Here is a 20,762-nt window from a genome sequence, read left to right as displayed (position 1 = left end):
ACTGCAAAGATATTTAATGACATCAGCATGCATAACCATGAGATAAATACAAGGTCTGAAGATTAACTGAATGTCATTCTGCTCATGGGATCGCATACTTGTAAAGAAAACTATTAAGATTAGAGAATAGAGAAAGTTATATAATGACTATGAATGTTGCAATGTGTTTTGTCTACTTAAGCTTTTGGTCAGAAAGAGAAAGCTTTATTGCAAAAATGTCTCAGTCTGACTTACTCTGTACTTTTTCATGGGCATAGAAATTACTGAATATTGAACAGTAATTACTGCAATGAAAAAGACACTCTCGAGCTCCACCTCCTCTTGACAATGGGAAAAAATAGACGGGTCTGTGTATTATTCTGGATGCCAGAAAACTTGCTTACAAAAATATTTCCTGTGCACTGACTAAGATATATTTAGCCTCATAAAGCCATAAAACTGTCACAGGCAACCACAAGCACACCTGTAGCCATTAAAAAGGGGGGAACTACAGAACCTGGAGAATAAAATTTACATTATTTCTTTGCATTTGTTATTCAGAACCATTATCTTTAAACGCTCTTGCAGAAAAAGAAATAAGCTCTCTTCCTCTCACTCCTCCAAACCAATATCGCCCTCACCTCCCCCCACAACACCCAGACACCTCCGATGCACACACGGGAGCACACGTACGTGCAAAAAGCGAGCGTTAACAATGAAGTCACGGCACTTCAGAAACACACCTTGTCGTCTTCCAGCTTTTGCAGTTGAAGGCAGATCTCACTAGTTTTTCTGCGTCTTCAGATCAAGATGTAGATAAATTCCCCATCCATCACACTAGCTTTTTATTAAAAACAGGAGGAGAGAAAAAAAAAAAAGGAATAATAATAATAATAAAAAAGGAGACAATTACCACCAAATTTACAGCCTTAAAAATATCAGCTCTCCATTATCCCAAACGTGTGTTATGTCTTGATGTAAACCAAAGCACATGCTGAGTGAGGACGTGCGCACACAGCAGCTTATCATCTCTGTCATCTGCTTCTAATGACAGCTGACAAACTGGCCACGCTAATCCTTCCCTAACTGCTGATCAGAGAGATCCCCCTTTGACAATCCAGCATGGTGGAGTACTCGAAAATTCCTCCTGCTTCTGTTCTGTTGCTGCTCTAAAAAGCAGTTTCCTTTTCATTGAGATAATAGCCTTTTCTGCAGTCACGTGGCACCCGGGCTACATTAGCAGAGCTTGATGATAATAGACAGAGTAACTCCCCTCCCTCTCTTCTGCTGATTTTAAGGGTACCACTCCAGGAGAAACCCAAACCTGGCACGCTTGAAATAATTTTGCATCCTCCTCTGTCGAAAGGCAAACTGTGCTGTCGGTGGAGAAGAGGAAGACGTGTGCTCTTTCTACTTCTTGCACCAAAACTAATTAACAAATACATTTTTAGGCAGTGCCTTCATAGGGGCACACACACTGATCATAAACATGTCATATGAGACTAAACTGAATATTAAGGATGCTTAATACAGAATATCTAGAATGCTAGAATTACTTTTCCCCCTAGAGTACTTTTTTTTCCCCTGTAATTTTAGTTCTACTGCAATAAATATTCTTCTCTCAGCAACATCGTATGGTTCAACTCCTCCCAGCACCCAACTCTCTGGCAAATACAAAAAAGCACAAATAACAAATGATTCGCACTACAACATCCAGCATGAATGTTGCTTTTTTTTTTTCCTTTAAAAAAAAAAAAAAAGGAACATCATTTATCTTCCTTTAACTCAGTATCCTGACAAACATCTTGAGCATTTTTCAAATATACTGCCAAGTGGGGAAACCTAAGCTCTAGTTTCAGAGTTCCCATCCCTCCTGAGTGCCAAGCCCCGGGCAGGTTTGCACCTCACCATTCACAAGTTTTCCTGCTTGCAAAAAGCAAAGTATACACACAACCACACTGCTCTGTCCTACCTTCACTGAAGCATTTCACAGACTGCAAGCAGAACAAAACTTTCCTCTTCTGCACTGGCACACTGTTTCCCTGTTACCTAGGCGAATAGCACAAAGACATCCAAATTGTTCCCCAGGGTCTGTCCGCCTCTGACAGCGCTGGGCGGTGCAGGATGGCACAGACCAGAGCCGTCATTCACCTGACATCTCAGTATCGGGGTTTGTTAAACTGTTTAAGAAAGTTGGGATGAAGCATCTTAAGGTAATTTTCAAGCCTGCAAAACAACTTCTGCAGCTTTGTACCTTGCTCTTTTTACAATCTGAACTAGGAAACAGAATTATCTCCTTTTCTCCTTCTACTGCCATCTTTTCCCATTACACTAGACCATTCACCTCAAAGACAACACTGACCATAAACTTAGAGTTTCTCCAGAAACTGAGAAGGTCAGTGTGAGAGACAGTTGTTGTACTTATAGGAAAATAAGGTGGAAATTCTGAGGAAATAGTGTCTATCCTGTATGAACCATCTTTGCCAGTGTTGCCCTGCCACCTTTTCTGTTTATTCCTTTCCCTCGGGACAGCCTGACTCAGGTGCCCAGGGCCCTGGGGGCAGGGGAGGTCCCTGCTCCAAGGTCACCATCAAAGCTGAGGCACAACCCTTCTGCAGTGGAGAAGCTGGAAACAGAATGGGAACAGGGCCCCTTCTGCAGGAACGTGAACCCTTCACTTCCTCATACTTTAGAAAGAGCCTATATCCAGGAGGAAATAATCTGGTTCCATAAGGCAACTGTATAATACTCTATATTCAGCAGAAAAACATATAAACATATACACTAAATTGAATATTTTATTTTGCTGGTTCTTTCTAATTATGTCCCTCCATCTCAAAGTGCAACACTATATAAGGTAAGCAAAATTAATATTATTCGGAGCTACATATAACTTTAAGACCAACAGAACAAGAACTGCTTTGCAATCTTAGCTTCCTTTCATTAAAACAAATTGCCACTTGCATTTTCCATATTAATTCCTTAGCTGAAGAAAGGTGCACCAAGCATACTGGTTAAATTGGAAAATCATACAAATGTGGGAAAAACTGTGAAGATTACAGGGAACACCTCTGATATTCAAGAAAATATATTAACAGACAAGAACCAGAAGGAAAATTGTACTTGTGAAGTACAAATCTAAAGAAAATATAAAAAATTGGAGCATACCAGTCATATATCACAACTAAAACTGTACTGTTGATATTAATGGGAATCATAAAATGAGAAATTCAAAGACAACACAATATGGTGAGCACAAACACAATAATAATGTTGTTAGGGAAGGAATTATTTGTAAATAAAAAGGAGGTAACAAAAAAGCATCGTTGTAGCAATAAAATACGAATTTAAGACTGAAAGGAGTGAAAGAATACAGATGACATTAAAAAGATTGCTTAGTGAAGAACAGAGTACAGATAAAGCAAACCGAGAAGAGGGAACATACCACTGCTGTGCTATGTTCTAGACAAAAGGGAAAGAAACTAGTGAAAAAAAATTCCTGTTAGAAAACACCTGTCTGAATATAAATAAGGAAACATGCAACTACAAAGGAGGAAAGGTCTTTGGTTTTATCAGGCAGCAAATACATACAGAATTGTTGCCTCCCTTTAGTTTCACAAGAATCGTACACATAATTTGGGGATGAGCAATGAGGGAGTGACCTTTAAAACTAATTCTGGCACTACAGATTTTTTTGTATTAGGATAAGACACACATCTTACACAGCTGAAGAGGTTCATCTAAGTTTTCTCTAAGAAATACATTTCATCGATACTTCATTTGGTTTGCCCAGCCACAGCTGGATTTGCAGTAGACATAAGGAAGCTCTACCTTCACTACAAGATTTACAATCTATGTTTTCATATGATCAAACAATTAAAATGGATAAACAGAAAACTGCTTTTATTGCATGCATTTCACAGTTCTCTTGAGTTTGCATTTTCTTTTTCTTCCTTTATTTTCTCTTAAGAAAGAGTGAATTGGGCAGACACAAGGACATGCCATGACACAATCTGGCATTGTCTGCCCTTCTTCTAACATACCTGCACCTGAGGCAAAGACTGGTAAAGCAATCCCAAAACATCTTTTCAACCTTTTTAGTCCCAAACCATGATTTCTTTAGCCCTTGTTCTCATCCTTTAAGCCATATCCAGGAGAATACATTTCCACCTTCATAATCCCTTTAGCCCTCTCAGTTCAGAGTACCCAAAGGGGAACCATAATTGCCAGCTATAGTGACAGCCCTTGTTTATCCTGCAGAACAGTAAGACACTTCAAAATGTGTCTGAAAGATTACAAAGGTGACTCTCTAGGCTTCATTCAAGGCAAGTGGCCACTGACTTTTAGAAAAGCTGACTAGGCAGCATTAAGTACTGCTCATGGGAAAGCCTGGAAGGGCAAAGCCCTCCACCGGCATGGAGAACAAGCAGCAGGGACTGATTGGGACTGATTTCCAAGGAGCACAATAAGTGTATTAATGCTGAAGTCAGAAACAAAGACAGAAGGATGGTTTTTCATGTGTTACATTTAAATAAACGTAGGAGCAAGCATACAAGTTTCAAATATTAGGTAAAATTTTAAAACTCTTCTATTTGAACACTAACAAAAATGTTAGAGATTTCAAGCCAAAACTGGAAACTCATTGATTTACATATCAATGACATTAACATTTTACCCCTTCAGAAACTCCTAATCCACCATTACTTGAAAGCTAAGTAGATTTTTCTTTCTCCTTTTAACAGCTGAGGAAAAATAAATAGGATACTGTAAATAAATCTAGTTCTTCTGACCTTTGCATCTCCTACTGAGAGACACAAGAATCATATCAAATGTATTTCCACTGGAATTTGGAGTACTTGGCATTTCTCAGTGTCAGTCTCTGTATTAGCAGTATATATACCTACAGTGCTAAGTACCTTGTGACTTCTCTCTATACAAGGGCAATGAAAAGACACTCCTTCCTTTCTCAGTGTCTCAGATATTACTGTTGACTTCTCTTTGTAGTATGAAAATGCCCATGCTTCTTGAACACAGCTTACCAAGGCTCTCATAACGTCTTAAGTGTGTACCCAGCCATCCACTCGGAGTATTCTGTGTGCAAGTTTCTGCAATATCTAGCTGGAGAACTCAATACTGCAGTGTGACTATATATAGCGATTAAGTTTTGTACGGGCATATCCATTGACAATTGTGCGGCTTTCTTTATTGTTTTTTAATATGACTTTGAGTTTACTGAGATTTTTGAGTAATGGTGAGGATTTCTTTTTAAAAATCTGTACTGCTTCACTCTCTTACCTTTAATTAAGAAGGCAGATAAAAGAAGAAAAAAGGTATCTTTCAGAGTGATCTCGAAATGGTCAGTTCCTGCCTCAGCTCCTTCTCCTCATGCAAACTAAAAAAGGGTCAGATCCTCTGCTCTCTGCCTCAGGGTGCTTGCTGGTGCTCTCTACAGGTTGCACACAGCAAGGTGCATTCTGGTGGAGATGGGCCCCAACCCACAGAGATACAAGTTCAAGAGCGTGGGTTCCTTCCATCCGCACTGACGGCACATGAGAGGAACCCAGCACCGGAAGCTGAGCAAGCACAGAAAACCAGAACCAGAGTGGAAATACTACAGCATAGAAATAAATGTTGTATTAACACGATACGTTACATAAATGTAATAAAATCTAGTGCTGCCATCCGTGTTTAATGGAATGTAGCTAAATTATGAAGAGCCCAGGATTTCTTTTTAAATAAATGACTTTTAGCTCTACAGGATGTGCCCTTCAGTGAATACATTTTTAAAATCTGCTCAAACTCTTTATTTCACCTCAGAAGTACTTACATGGGAAAAGTTTTCTGATAATAAAAGGTTCCTGAAATCTGTGGACCAACAGCTGGCAAGATTCAATGGCTGAGACTTAGGCAAAAGTTTAAATAAGACAGAAGTCAGACTAGAAAATGTTTATTATTAATAGCAGAACAAAATAATATGAATTAATCCAAGGGCAAGGTAGGTTTTCTCAGCTAAAACAGATATATTTCTAAATGACATCATATGACTCAAGCAAGCTAGAGGGTTAAGGAACAAATCAGTTGGGGAAATTTCATGGTCTCTGATAACCAGGCAGAGCAGCACAGTGTAATATTCCATCTGGCCATAACAGCAATGCCGTGTAAACTTGGCAAGATCTGATACACTGCCCGTGGCTTTCCTTGAAACAGAAAGTTGCTGTTGTGTTTAATGCAAGTAGGACCTCTACCTTTAGTCTGGGATACAGCAAATTACCATACCTGATGATGAATACATGGGTTTCTGCACCTTGACCTCTCCCCAAAGAGAAAGTTAACACCTCCCAATAAGTTATAAAAGTCTCAAGTCTCGTCTATGTTCAGTAGTTATCTTCTAACTGCTAGTGGGGCTTGCAGGCATCATTGCAGGCATTTGAAAAGCCATTTCCCAAGAACAGCAAGAAGGAGCCACACAGACTGTTATCTTGCAGACCCTGAAATTCTGGGCTTTCACATCCCTCCAAGAGGATGATTAAAAGAAGCTTCACATGGGAGAAACTGGAACACAGGAACAGCTGCTCCTTACAAATTTGGGAATAAATAATAAGCTAATTTAATGCTGCATCATCCACTCTAGCTAAATCTTACAAACACAACAAACAGCACCGAGTCAGTGTAAATGCTGAACGGTAAACAGTGATGAACAGTAAACAGTGAGGACTGACTGCATGCCTTAACCATGAGGAATTTAGAGCTCAGTAAAGCAGGGTCATGCCCCATATTTCGGTATTACTAAACATCCAGAATATCAGTGGATGATACAAGGTAGAGAAGAGAAACTAAAGAAAGTTAGCTTTTCTGTTAAGAGCTTTAAAGTGTTCTGATAATAATTTCTATCAGAATCAGACAGAATAATGAAAAACAAAACAAAACAAACCCCAAAACTGTTTAACTGAGCCCAAGCACAAGGGCTGTCAGAGATAACACTATCTGATGAGAAAACCAAGAGCCAGAGAATGCAGCCGACCAAGTAAAACAGAAGTGAAAGGAAAAGTATCAGCAGCTGGAATTCATTTGATTTACCAGAAAATAATTACTCTGATATGAAACAAAATCAACGTTAGGAGAATTGGTCTGTGCTCCTTTTAATAATGAGGCTGATGCAACAAAATTGAAATTTAACTGAAAGATTGTGAAAATTCAAGAACTTCAAATTTTACTTTGTGAGGGTAAAAGAGAAAAAAACCCCAAACTTGTGGTAATACAATGGCAATCACTGAATGTAGGAATATTTAAAACAATGAGTTATTTGTTCAGCAGAAACTGAACTTGTTCACATCTCATCCAACAGAAGTGCAGGTTTGCTATTAGTGCCAGTAATAACAAATGACAGCTCTAAAACACAGAAGGCAATACTCATTTCATCTAAATAAAGAAGCAGCAAAAAATTAGGCATGCAGATAATTATTCGCAGTAGAAACAAGAAATAACATTCTAACAGGGACCTAAAGCTGAGCAGAAATGCTGCACAATTTCAAATAAGCCCCAGTGCATTTAGTGTAAAGTCTATGATTAGAGAGGAAACGTGCCAGGACTTGGGTCTATTGCTAACTCTTAAGAGAGAAGTTCACCACACTGAATTCCAAAATAGAAATCTACTTTTCAACTTCAGTTTGTTGTAGGTTTTTCCTTAAAACGAACTGCAAGGTAGGTGCATATGTATGGCTGAAGGGAAAGGCTAAGAAACATAATAGAGTTCAATCATTTTAATTTGAAATATTTAGATCATATAGAAAATCCTGTCCCATCCTGAGAGCTCCTACACACACATATCAATGTTATATTTTATAATATATCAATATGAAAAGTTGAAGTCAGACGTAATCTTTGAAAATTGATGGCAGGTACATTACAACTGCTTCCAACTGCAAATAGCAGGGCTGACAAATCTTCCCTCAGTGTGAAATTAGTGGCCCCTGCCATGCTTACACATTTTGAATTTTCCACAAAAGCAATCTCAAAAGCATTACCATACTCTAATCTAACAAAAAAATCAACAATATCGATGGCACATTTCATTTTCTGTGCTTAAGCATGTTGTACTGAATTACAAGATGATAACAAGGTCACTTAAATGGGGAGAAAAGTCAAGTTTGGAACAATATATGGCTATTACATTGCTTTGCTTTTGGCAAAGAGACTCCTGTCTTTACCTTTCAAACACACAGTTGTCATGACTCTCATCTTGAAACTGCAATACTTTACAGTTCACAGGACTATTTCTTAAAACCCTTAGCAAATCACCCTTAATAAGAGATTTATGAGTTATTTAGATTTTTACAAATTGCCTGTCCCAGGTTCTTAAGAACCCACATCTTCTAAGCTTCAAGTTAATAAGGTAATAATAAATAACATTGCATAAGCCATTTACCTTGAGTGAAGTATCCTTCTGAGAAGAGATCAGCCAAGTCCCTGAAATTAATTGTCCCTTCTCCCGTGCAATTTCTTTCCCAAAACTACAGAGAGAAGTGGCAGGGCATGCAACACATCAAGACAAAAAGGCCTCAAAGAACATTTTGCTGGCAGTTTTAACAGCAGTATGGCAAAAGAAGACGGAGATGATCTGTGAAATAATCTGGACGTAAAGTCATATATGGGTTTCAAAAGTCAGAAATTCAACCACAAGCCAACAGAGCAGCAAAGCAACTGTGAGAAAACTGATGCGCTCTGTGCTTCCAAACTACGCCTCTATCTGAGAAACACGATGCCCCGTGGGATCATCACCTTCAACACCAAGTGTACGGCCACTGCTGCTGTCCAAGGGCAACCCAGCCTCCCTCGCTTGCTGAGCAACATTTCAAGACCATCTCGCACTTTTGTTCCATGACGTGCATTTGTATCAACTGATTTACAGATGATGCTGTGGTGCTAATTTTGACTGATAAGGCCATGTAGGGTCCTGAACACTGGAAAGTTGATTTGTTCTTTATTACATATGTGGAGCGTTGTGGGTTTGAGATGCTGTTGTTCTGGAACATCTGCACAGACTCTCTGATAAGCTGCTCAGATTTTGGAAATCATTGCTAACTTAGCTCAGCAGAGCCAAGGTTCTCCCAGACAACTGCCCAATAGGGGTGGATACAATGTAATTTACATAAACTAAGGCTATTAATGAATATTAAAGGAAGCTTCACTCTCAAACTGGAGCGATTCTCTTGATACGCATATTTGACACTGCATGTGTTTGTTGATATTATTATTCAAAGAAATTTAAGGTATTATAGGGCAGCTGAAGGATTTTTCTTCTTGAAAAACTTCTGAAAAAACCCAACTTTTTCATTTTTTTAATCTTAATGGAAGTGGGTGCAACACACAGCAATGAGCACCCATAAATCTAAGCCCTTACAGACCAATAGGCAAAGATGTTGAAAGTAAAATTAAAAAAAAAAAAAAGAAACAAAACATGGAAAAAAGCCAGTACAGAATGGCAAATGTATGTCCCTATTAGCCGAGAGAGATGCAGATTTTAAATCACCTCCTCTGAAGACTTTGGATTTAACATAATTCTGAATATGCTAGCTGCACATACTATAAATATACAGGCATATACTAGTTGGCACTGAGGAGGGGTCATATCTGAAAACAATTTTTGAGTGGCGCAATAAGGGAGAGCCCCTAGTGCAACTAATGAGTGATGCATTGGGAAGTAATTAACAGGGTCAATTAAAATGTCTCCATTTTAGAAAACCAGGCAATATAAGATTACAGCTCCTGGCTGCAATGTTGTTCTTCTCTACTAAAGCAGGGTTTTAAAAAAACTTCTGTGGTGGCAATATTATTTTATGAGTTTAAATATTTCATAATACAAGGAGAAAAAACGCCAAAGGGAATACTGAGCCGGGTATAGCCCAACGTAACGCTAATACTAACATTTGTATTTGCAATGGAGATTACCGAGAAGGATAAGGAGAAAGAAAGAAAGAAGAGGAAGTGATAAAGTAGCCATTTAGGTTTTAGGTACTTAGGAGGTTTCCATGACACAGGATCCCTGCAATCTTTAATGCATCACACTCATTTAATATCTGTGTTATATGTAAATTTATATAGATGAATTACCTTTATTAATATATAGCCCGCAGTACCTAAGCCACTCTCAGAGTCAGAGCAGTGGGCAAATAAGGAAAATCAGAGCAGCAAAGTCCTCAGACTCTACAGCTGTGAAGAGGGCTAGATTAAAGTATCAAATAAATACAAAGAACAAGCAAAACGATGCCTAAAGCATAATGGAAGAGGACCAAGATGGAAGGCAACATGAAGGGAAATATTTCCGAGCAGATGGCTCCTTTTAACCAGACAATTTACTACGGCCTACAAGTACAGTCTTCTAAACAAACTGTATTAAGACATGTAGAAGTGACTTTTCTTTGAACAGTGGTCTCAAAAATCTCTTACGTGGGTATAGCACTGCTTCCCTCTCCATCTCCTTAATCTTTCCAACTGGACGTGAACTCAGCTGTAAAACTGCACTTCACCCAATAGTGCAGTAGAGAAGCAAAGTTACTCAAGAGTTTGTTATCCCCAGGGGAGTTTTAAAATCCGAGCAAGAACCCTCTTGCCTCTATTGTCTGTATTAGAAAGGCTGGGCCTATACCAAATAGTTAAAGACTTTTGGATTTAGCTGGATACAATTCTGACCTAATATTTGGAGTTGGATTAAAGACCAAGCAAGTTTATGCTAATGTCATGGATATCAATGCTAGATAATTTAAGTGTGCTATGCTGAAGACCATTCCTTAAACTCTTTCAGAGGCCAAAACTGATACAGAGAAATGCAATTATTAAAGCAGCATATCTCAGCAGGAACTTGTATAACAGTTCTTCAAAATCTGTGCTAGTTGCCTACTGATTTCCCAAGCACAAATGAAGATGTTCTCATTGAAGTGTAAAGTCCTGACTTGCCTATCTTGGATAACACAAACCTAAATTAATAAAATACATTCTGTAAATAGTATGCGCAGAAAATGCCTTTTGTCCCCTTCTGTACTTTGATGACAAGTAAGGCCTACAACAAACACTACAAAACATACTAAAAGAAAAATCAGTTTCTTTCAAAGTATACTGCTGGCATTTCAAATACTGGGAAATGGATAATGGCTATAAGTATTAGTAATCACCTACAAGTCAAGTGATCTGTTACCCTAACACGATTTTGATGCCACGAAATTCTTATGCCTTTACTTCAAAAGCCAACCTTCCCCCTGCCTCGGACTATTCTTTATGATCTTCTCGTATTCATTCTTTATTTTTAAAATGCTTATATTTTGAAAACTGCATTTGCACTTGTCAGAAGAAGCTGGGTATTAACACTTGAAACCAATTCCTCAGAGATACCAAAGTCTCCATATTATCACATACTCATACACACAAAGATTATATTAGATTTCATACGACAAATACTTCTTCTCTAAGTAGAGCTCTGAAGGTATGACTTCTGTTCTCCAGGGAAAAAGGAACAGACAGGATTTCTATAACTCTACAGTCTGCATGCTGTGCATGTCATGTAGCAATAAATAATTCATATTTTGACCTTATGGGATACCTTTTACTCATGGACTTCAAAGAGCTTTTGCAAAGGTGGGTATATGTTTTATTATCTGCAGTTTATAGATCTCAGGATGAACAGAGAAATAAAATGACCTATGCAAGGTCATTCAGTAAGCCAGGTGCATTTAAGTGGGTAATACCAGGCCTGCTGCCTTTTTAGTCAGGTTGCAACTTACAGCAATACAATGAAAACAGTCAGATACTACCTTGAACTCCAACAATACCCATGAGAAAGCACAATGGATGTTGGCTCTTTTACAAATATAGAAGCCTAAACATATTCATGAGAGGAAAGGAGAAATCACAGGACAGTACAGAGATGCCCCAGAAGCATCTTGTACAAACATTCTGGCTCCATGGGCAGAGCTGTCAGGATCTGCTGAAGAGGGATCAACAAAGCTGTCTTCTTCCACATTAAGGATTTCTTGGAGACCACATCAGATACCAGACTGAACTTGAAGGAAGTAGTCATAGTTGTAGTATACTATTATATGAATTGTACAGAGAGGTACTTCAGCAGATTATTCTCTGATATTGATTTTATGACACCTTGTGAACAGTCCAACCAGAAAATAATTACTTTTAGAAAGGCTGATTCTACCTACAGCAACATTACCAAAAGAAGGTACACTACTAGGACTTAAGTTACGTTAAAAAAACCTGAGGCACATTTAAAATTCCAGGAAATCTGAGATACTCACTTATATTTTCATGAGCTAAAAAGTGGTGTTTTCCATAGTGTTAATATTTCACTTCAACTTCCGAAAAATACTTTAAATAAAAAATAAATGTGCAAAAAGCTTTCTATAGAAAACTGTTTAACTGCAACTCCAAACTGATACATAAATATGAGAATATTTATGAGAACGTACCACTGTGGGGAGACAGTTTATTTAGTTAACACCACAGTAATAATGCTTTGTATTAAATACTTAATCTTGCAATTCTCTGAACTGTCTTACCTAATACTAAGTCCAAGGCTCCATTCATGTTCTTAACTGTAAAGATTATGTGTAAATGCTTTCTTGGAGTAAGATCAGAATGTTCTTTACTTTTCAGGATGGAGTCCTTACATTGTCCCAGACTGCTGAGGACTTAGAAGCATCTAACACACATAAATGATCTGTACAGCTGCCCCCTGAAGTGCAGCAGCAGCAGGACCCAGGGTTCTTATCTGTTAGCCAAGAAAGATAACAAAACAATACGCCTTGGGTTGTTTCTTTGTTTTGCTTGTGTTTGTTTCTTTCTTTTTCCCCAAAGAAAGAACATACAATAATATGCTATAGAGAGAGCTTACTCTGTTCAAATAGCATGATGTTTAAACAAACCAAAGATTTATATTTTACAGGAGGGAAAAATTATCACCCCTGTTATCACCACTGGCATATAACAATTGGTAGTAAAACACTATTTCATAAAAGGTCAGCACTTCAAAGCTGGATTTAACTAATGCCACCATTGGAATGCTTCCTTTACAGAAAACAAGCTTTTAAAAATAAATTAAAAAAAAAAAAAAAATCGCAAACCACACACACTCCTTATTCTGCATGTGCTAAAATGAGGTAAACCCAAAACCTGGTTATTGACAAACCAAAGTATCACTGAGGAAAAAAGAAAACATACCAAACAAAACTGATTTTTGACTATGTGATCAGAATGAAATGGAGTTAAAAGACATACAGCATGCACTAAGATAAGACAGATTTGCCAGAATTTTCCTGGGATTAATTAAAGGGGAATCATTTTAAATCCTTCTCTTCTTCCCAAGCCTCTCCAAGCTGAATTTACTCCATGTAGGTAACAAATGCAAAGTAGGCAGGGAGGCATGTGCTATTTTCCAATCAAGTCATCCACAGCAAAGCAATCTGGTTTAGAGAAAAGCATTTTTTAAGCTTTCACAATACAAAATCATTTGTAAGACCAAATGAAATATATTCTTCTGTGCAAACGGAGTCCTTCAGACAGTGAAACGAAATGTCTGTATGTCATAAAAAAATCCCTGCACAGGATTTACAAGAAGCCTTCGAAAGTCTTGAAATTTATGCCCAACTGCAAAAAATTCCAATATGGAGTGATAAGTAACACTTCTGGGTGGACTTTAGTCTCCTATTCCCCTACAGCTGATGTGTAAAGAAGAACATCAGCATCGAGGACCGGGACAAACACAAGCCCCCGTGTGAATGGAACCAGACAATTCTAATTACCTCTCAAAGCACATGTTTCACCACTATTTGTCCCCCATACCTTCCCCTTATTTAAGCTCCTTACCTTTTTTTTTCCACTACTACTTTCACCACCTCTGCTTAAGCAGAAATTATTATAAGCTTACTAGCTGTAAGTGGTCACATCTACAAACACGGGAAGGGCTGGTGCTTGGTGCCAAGCAGCTTTTGCTCACTTGCACCCTACCAATGCTCCTGCTGCGCCACAGGATTGACCGTCAGGAGGTCAAAACCACCCCCCGAGCCAATGCGGGGCACAAAAATCACGTTCCTGTCACCCTCTCTTCTGCTAAGGGCCATTATCAATCTAATTCCCACATCTGTGGAAAACAAGCATGTTGAGTTACTTCAATTTTTTCATTTTCAAGGTATTTGTTATGTCATGTACATCATGCAAAGCCAGTGATCTCGACAGCTTAGGTGGGGAGCTGTTTGTAAAGAAAATCTCTCTCAGAAGATCACACAACTTGGGAGCAGGGATCTTGTTGAGGTCCTATCTCATTTACAAGTTAGAAGAGCCAAATTCAGTCCTTTCATGTAATAAATATTTCACCTTAATTTCGGTGAGGGAGGGGGGGAGTCTAAATTTGTACCTTGTCTACTATTCCAGTAGCAAAATAAATGTATCAGGACAAACAGTTCTTTTAGCTAGATCTATATGGGGAAATTGCTACTTTTATTCTCCAGTTAAACAGCCAGCACTTAGCTTTGTGAGCAGCATGCAAATAACTATGCGTTATAGCACATACTATAACTATAATCTATGTATTCATTTATTTGTAATGATTATACAATGGTTTAATGACTGGTTAAAAACATCTCAATATCCAGAATATTCCTGTGACAATAATTCACTTGTAGTAACCTAAATATTACCAGCATAGCAGTGATGGTGCTCTTTTGCCATACTTATTTCAAACCTGAGTAAGATCAGGTAAGTATGGACACGGGGGAGCAACGTTTAAATACAGGACAACAAGGGAATATTCCAGCATGTTTAGAAAGTTGTCTTCTGGGGGCAGAAAAAGCCCATCATGCTTTACTTGTATCTGTATGCGAGACACAGTCTAAGAAATTATAGCTTTTGTCAGTTACTCTCTCAGAGTACATAGAAAGAAAAACTAAATTAGATATTTAGACAACACTGAAAGGAAACTAAGCTTACATGTACTGTGCACAGGCATTTCACCTACTTACCAAGGGGTAGATAAGAACTTTTTGTGCAACTCATAATGGAAACCTTCGTACTTAGCTTTGAGTGATACTAGGAGAGTAATTTTAACTATTTTATTTCCGGCAATGATTAGGAATTATAAGCAGCTCTGTTATACTGCGGCAAGAAATAATGATCAGAACCTAAAAGAAGAAAATGCAGGCACCGTAAAGCATGTGTCACTGGTAAATACTACATAGACAGTATATAGTATATTAAAAGCTTAATACATCCCTTCTTTTGGTCAATGTGTTAACATGTTTTACATTTTACAGAAGCACATAGCATATTTATTAAGTAGAAGTAATTGTTGGAGATATTTCAGTTACGGGATTACAAAACTAGTTAGGCTATTATTTGCAAAATACCTGTGAAAGGTACACGTCCTTCAATTAGGTTTCTACTTTAATCAGTGAAACTACAGGAATAATCCCATAATATTTCAAATAATGTTTCAATAATAACATTTCAGTAATAACATTTCAATACCTTTTTATACTTCAAAAGGAACATGAAAGAACATAACTAGATAAAATCGCTTCCTTTCTGAAGTACGAAACCCATCTCTTTAATTAGTTTTCCTTTCTACTCCATATATTAAGAACATTTTTTCTTTACTGAGTTGCTCTTGGTTTTTGCAACTCCCAAGTATAATACAACAAACCCAGAACACCTATGTGAAGTTGGTACTTAGGAGGCAGAAAGCTGGCAAGAACTGCCCCCGTTTTCAGGTAGAACAGCTGCCATCAGACAGCACTAATTCATGGAAGCCGTTAACACAACAGACACAACCACCTCACATTGAGGAACCATGCTGCTATTACACCTTTAGATCAAGGTTACCCCACGATGTTTTAAGGAGGTCTGTGGGTCACTCTGCCAAACCCCTATCTCTGGCCACTGCTGGGAGAGAGGGGCAGCACTCGGGGGACTCAGAAGCCTCCAAGGAAGAGCTGGGGCTTCAAGGAGTCCAGGCAAATTTTGACTGTGGCTCAAACCTGGATATCTGAGGCTGCTCATCAGTAAAAGAGAGGAATGCATGGGTGGTATTCATAAACAACCTAAGGCTTGTTTTGGTGATGGTTCTTTTTTTGGTGGGATGGGGGTTAGAAAACGGTAGAAGGCATTAGTCTACAATAGTGTGTGCTGTCTGGCATTTGAGAAAGGTAGTTTTCATTTCACTGTATTTAACAACCAGGAAAGTTTAAAAATCTTATGTGACCAGATCAAACTCATGAGGTAGCAAACACTGAGCTGTGCTTAAGTGCCTTAAAGCTTCCAGCAGCAGCTCTTTGCTGCAGGTACAGGCATGGCTAAAATGAATACAATTTGTCTCCAAAAAAAGGGAATTAAACCCAGCAGCCCAAGTACAGTGCAAGCTTCAGCATGATTTTAAAAGAAAAAAAAAAATCCTTTTCTTAATCCATATTTGAAAACTCTCTCTTCCTCCAAAAAGCATTTTTCAGTATCTTACTTTGCTTATTACCATATGCTTGCAATTTCTACTCTCCATAGAAGTCATTCTGGAAAACCAAAGGAAAATTTTTGTGAACCACAGATATAATAAAATAACCCCCTCCATGAAATAGTCTAAAAGCTTGGATTGCTTCTGCTCCACCTCCCCACATCTGGCACACGCATCAGATTACAGGCCAGAAGGCAAAGCAGAGAGACAGAAAGGGAGAAGATAGTGGCTGGATCACAACTAGAAGGAAGCATGCCTTCTATAATTCAGACTTTTTTCCCCAAATGCTGATACGTCAAAGTGTGATAAATAAAACCAAACCTGGGAGAAGTCCACACACATGCAGGGACAGACACACAAAAAACCTGCCCCTCAACCCCTGCTTCAATCAGTTCCCCGAAAAGCAGTGAATTACACAAAATATGCTTGGACGACTTCAGAACCATCACTCTGTGCCAAAAGTGCAACTAGGCTTCTGATTTTGTTAACCAACAAGTTCAAGGGAAAGCATTTCATCTCTAATTCACAAGACTCACTTTTTCTAATTTGTGAAGTATTTCATAGGTACAAAAAAACCTGAAAGCCCCTGAATTGTCTAAATGCCACAATATTGTCAAATAAACACAGTTCATCATCTGGTCTTTTTGCTGTTCAAGCTTTGCAAACTTACAACTCAAACAGGAAGATCTACACAAGGATGCAAGAAGCTAGTTTGAGGGTGTTGCTTCCCAGACCTCTCTCTGTGGCCACATTCTCCTCGTCCCTTCAACCCCACATCAGCAGCGCAACAGCATAAAACTTCCACCGAGTCTTTCAAGCTTAGCAATAAATCCGCTGCAGTCTGAATTATCAACATTATTCAGACTGTTCAAATGATTTTTTTGTTCCAAATGGACTTGGCACGCTGGTCAGGAACTCGTCGAGTCAAACACAAGCAACAAAAGTGGAATTCTTCTGGCTAAGCTAATTGATGGTCCTACAAAAACGAAACACGCAACTGCATATTCAAAACTTTCAAAGACGCACTGTATTACAGTTACGGAGCACCTTCCCCTCTGTGCCTGGTGTAATATGATCGTAATTGCTGTGAAAGGGCGAGAGACCGACTATATGTTTAAATCCTGCCATCTGTAGGTGCTTTACACAGTTCCATTTGCTGCTGTCGGGTCAAAAGTTTACCCTATTTTCGCTTGTTCATAACCAATCACACAAGTCTCTGCTATGTGTAATCTTTGACCCACTCTCAAAGCAATTTTTGTATTATACAGTCACATGATTATACTGAAAAAACCCACACATTTTATTAAGAATACATTTCTTGTTGGTTAGCTTAATAATTATTATTATTTCCATATTCAGTAAGCATACTGTACCAACCTTGTTCTTCCCAGTTAACTCCCTTGGAGCACAATCATACTGCTATGAATTCCCCCTGAAAAATGCTCCAGCATTTCTGGCTAGTTGCAATCCAGAACCACATGCAAATCAGGGCTGCAAAGCATTTATAGTACTTGTGGTTTTAAAAGTAGGGGGAAGTAACTACCCAGCTTATTCTAATAGGGAAATTAAATGAATGCTCACAGTGAAAACAAAAATTGCCCCTGAAAATTAGGATTGTCATAATAATATTCTTACATATTTACCTTAAAAATTAAATATGCAAAAATATATTGCATGGAAGTTATTTATGCTATTGACATCACTATTATTATTGTTATTAAAATATCTATGGAACAAGTAGTCCCTCCCAGGAACAACCGAATTAATTAAGCCTCATCACCCACAGATTTTCCCCTCCTGGTTGGATGACTTTGGTGTCTAGAAAGGTGAAAGCTTTGAATGAAACTTTTCCCACACTTGGGACATTTGTTTAAAGTCTCTTTTCCCATCACTTAGATTCCCAGGCAACTAATAAGATTATTTCATGCTGTAACCTTTCCCCTCTGTCGGGCACCTTTAGGTGCTCTCATCTATATTCAACTGTGAAAATAATCACAAAACTTGTGGGATCTGAATTTCAAGATCTTCACTGTGCCAAAAAAATGTGATCAAAATCACCAATAGGTTCAAAAGCTACTGAGGGGAGATGAAGGGACATGTAGGCATGTACACAAGCACACAGTGTGACCTCATGAGCCTTGTTTTCATAGGAAATGAGGCTAAAAATAAAGCAGAATGTTTGACCTTATTACAGCTTCACAGAAAGCTAGTTCAGATGGACCACACTAAACAGCTGGCTATATCAACAGATCACCTAAAAGTAGCACCACAATATTTAAATCTATCTCATAGCTTTTCGTAGGCAGTTTTCAAAGCAGAACAGACACACGCACAGGGGAAGGCTGAAGGTAGCCAAAAGTGTCTCCATGTCTGAACACAGGGAAAATTTTCACCTTGGCAGAAAAGTTTGACCAAGTATAGAGCTCAAACAACTGCAAAAGAAGAGAAGACTGAAGGAGTGAAGCTGAGAACTTGGGAAACCTGACTCAAACCCCAACATGAACCAGTAGCATAGCAATGCTAAAAAGCCATTTGCTATTTTGTCGGAGTATCTCCTCTCATTTTTCTACAATGCAAAAAGTGAGTTTAGAAAGTTTGCAACAGAGTTATGAATTTGTACCACTCTTTGTATTACTGAGGCAATTTGGAGAGTTCAACATTTATCTGAGCAGTTTGGTTAGCTGACTCATGTGGGCCCCATTCCTGATAAAGAGAAACAATCTGTGCCCAGCAAACAGATCTTTCATGCCAGAGCCTGAAACCTTACAGAAGCCTGATGAGGCTTAGGAGAATTTACAAGTACCTGGATTTCATGTAGGTCCATAGACCAAGGACACAAAGGAACTGTGATGCAGGAGAATTGCTTTCATTCGTTTTTATTTAAGAACAACTATTCTGCCAGGCTAATTGCAATGACTCTTTAGAACAATGCATATATTTCTCTGATTGACTGTATTTTAATTAAGTAATCCAGATTATTTATATAAATACATACACACAAAAGTAACTTAAAGTATTTTCTACCATCAGCTGATAGAAAAATATAGTAAGTTGAGATCTTAAAGCTAGCACCTTCTTCGTACATTATTTTTCTACTATTTCATTTTTACCTGAACCATCATCATTATTACAAGAGCATAATGGTTTCCTAAGAGCGAAAATTCTTAAAACAGTGAATCTGAAAAAATGCAAAAGTTAAAAAATACAAATTTATAAAAATCTAAACCTTCATTTAATATTTAACCTCACGAGGAAGAAAACACACTACCGAGTGTGGTGATAATTGTTAGAGGCATTTGTTTTGAATGACCTGCAGAGACTGATAAGGTATTCAGCGCTCTCAAGTAGTGGGTATGTGTACTATCTCAGGATAATGGAAACTTTATAGGCTACCATTGCATGCCCATGAAGAGTATATGTATAATTTTTTAAAAAAATTTTGGTTTATATATATTCAGAACTTCCTAGCTTCCCATGCTTTTTTTCAGGTTTAGTAGTTATGGTTTGAAATTAATTTAGAAATTCTCCTAGAAGGCAATATAAAACTAAAATATCAAAATCCACTGAAAAATTAGTATTAGACTTTTCAAATGGCAATTTAAAGTTTGAATCTGAATTACTTCATATGCAAATACGATGTTTTTTAAATGGCATGGTAGCTTGTAATTGATAAAGGCATTTTTAATGAACTGTTTTAAAGGATGTAGGTTTCTATTAAAAGAGGTCACCTATTACAAGGAGTTTGCAATTAGATTTTGCTGGCAGGCTGCAGATCCTCCCACCAGCTAATTCTCACAGACCTCACTTGCTAGTCCTCAGAGCAGCCACCAACCCGACCAGCCTGCACATGCCACAAGAGAAATACTGTCCAGATGTCATCATGGAAATAGGACGAGACCGCTAGAGAAAGGAGGCTCTTCTACCTGGCCCCTTCCACTCCACCCTTCTCCACTCCCTCAGGGGCAGCCCTCTAAATTGAATTGTGGCAAGTCTCCAACACTGTCCAGTTGCTGGGCAGCATTTGCTGCTGCAAAGCTGCTCTCCAGCCCCTTTGGTAAAAAGCAGAGCAGATGGAAATTTCCTGTAGGCTGGTCTTGGCCCACAGACCACTGTTTAGACCATATTCCTCTATGAATAAAAGCAATCTATTCATGGCATGGAAGTGACTGGCCCTACTGTCCTCTTTACAACACAACCCCATCCAGTCCCTTAACTCGGTGATAAAACACAGTGCCATATGAGCACATTTCGTCGACTGTGCTTGGGCTAGGAACTAAGCTGCAGA

At 38.4% G+C, this 20,762-nt stretch overlaps 1 protein-coding gene across 4 annotated transcripts in view; it reads right to left on the bottom strand.

Annotated features, from left to right (window-relative positions):
• NCOA2 (nuclear receptor coactivator 2) overlaps positions 1-20,762 on the bottom strand; it is a 189,739-nt gene that overhangs the window by 91,828 nt on the left and 77,149 nt on the right. For 2 of the 4 annotated variants that reach the window (XM_082044207.1, XM_082044209.1), the window contains exon 4: positions 723-820. The exons of 1 other annotated variant lie outside the window; for it this stretch is intronic. The gene's annotated coding sequence lies outside the window, so the exon portion shown is untranslated. The remainder of the gene's footprint in view (positions 1-722; positions 821-20,762) is intronic. One more of the 4 variants, XM_082044208.1, reaches the window with a different exon arrangement.

Source organism: Streptopelia decaocto (assembly GCF_964273445.1).
Source record: "Streptopelia decaocto genome assembly, chromosome: 2".
NCBI classification, from domain to species: Eukaryota; Metazoa; Chordata; class Aves; order Columbiformes; family Columbidae; genus Streptopelia; species Streptopelia decaocto.
Note: the sequence above shows the minus strand (reverse complement) of the source record. Positions and strands in the feature narration are given on the sequence as shown.